Here is a 1452-nt window from a genome sequence, read left to right on the forward strand (position 1 = left end):
CCACAATTCTCACATATCCCACTTGGGATTGATGAGGATGCCGTCATGGCATTAACATGATGCTTTGGTGATTTTGAGACTTCTTCAAGTCTAGCCATAGCTTTTTCAAACTTCAAATTGATTGTGTCGATATGAGCACTAAGTTGAGCACCCAATTGAGTAACGGAGTCCACTTCATGCTTTCCTCCTCTAGTGGCCTTGCGAGGTCTACTATATTGTGAGTTATGGACCGCCATTTCCTAAATCTTGTTCCATGTTTGATTGTCATCAACTTCGGTGAACATTCCATTTGATCCCATGTTGAGAATGTTCCTTGAATCCTCATATAGACCATTCCAAAATTGTTGTACCAAAAACCATTCGCTAAGTCCATGGTGAGGACATGAGCGACAAATTCCCTTGAACCGCTCCCAAGCTTCATACAAAGATTCTTCATCCCTTTGCTTAAAACCCGTAATTTGAGCTCTTAGCATGTTAGTCTTCTCCGGTGGGTAGAATTTTTTGTAGAAAGCTAGAGCCAACTTCTTCCAAGAATCTATTCCGAGGGTGGCCTTGTCAAGGCCCTTCAACCATTGCTTCGCGGTGCCGATTAGAGAAAAAGGAAATAAGACCCATCTAATTTGGTCTTGAGTCACACCCGTTTGAGAGATTGCATCACAATAGTCGCAAAAGGTTTCCATATGAGAATGAGGGTCTTCACTAGGCATCCCCCCAAATTGGCTCCTTTCAACTAATTGGATGAAGGCGGATTTGGCAATAAAATTTCCGGTTAGATGTTGCGGTATAGGAGTACCATTTGGTAGGTTCTCCTCGGTGGGTACGGAGTGTGACGAGAATTTAGGCATTGTAGGTTGATTTTGTGGGGTATTGTGTAATGGGTTCTCCTCTCCTTCTATTGCGAAAGGGTTGACGAACTCAATAGTTGGTTGAACAACTTCACTAATACCTCTTAAATTCCTCCTAACAAGTCTCCTATTGTTCGTCAAGGTTCTTTCGATTTCACGGTCAAAAGGTAACAAATCACCTTGTGACCTTCTAGACATGCAAAATATCAAACAATTAGAACAAACCTTGAGGAGTTTTACTTCCCCAAGGCGAAGAAAGACACAACTAATAACAATAAAAAGGAAATCTAAATCAAACAAACACCGTCCCCGGCAACGGCGCGATTTTTGATCGGTCCGTTTCGTGTTCACAATTAAAGATGTGGTCGTTGGGTCACGTCCGAATCAAAACACAATTTATAGCTTCACAAACAACTCTACAATTAGTAAAGAGGCAAGTAAAGGTCGGATCCCAAGGGACGGGTATTGAAATGAGATTTCTATTGAAACTAGTGGTGTCTTGGGGGTGTCACAAATTGGGTTGATGTAGAAGGTCACTAACTAAAATAGCAATGAAAATAAACTAGCAAGATGAATTAAAAGGGGTGTAAACAATTGATTAAAAAGC

General features: G+C 41.3%; 1 non-coding gene across 1 annotated transcript; it reads left to right on the forward strand.

Annotated features, from left to right (window-relative positions):
- Window positions 1–366: 366 nt before the first annotated feature.
- LOC141636899 (small nucleolar RNA R71) lies at window positions 367–473 on the forward strand. Its single transcript, XR_012541467.1, has one exon. It is a non-coding gene; the product is annotated as a small nucleolar RNA R71 (small nucleolar RNA).
- The last annotated feature ends 979 nt before the right edge of the window (window positions 474–1452 follow it).

The sequence above is a fragment of the Silene latifolia genome, chromosome Y (genome assembly GCF_048544455.1).
Source record: "Silene latifolia isolate original U9 population chromosome Y, ASM4854445v1, whole genome shotgun sequence".
Lineage (NCBI taxonomy): Eukaryota > Viridiplantae > Streptophyta > Magnoliopsida > Caryophyllales > Caryophyllaceae > Silene > Silene latifolia.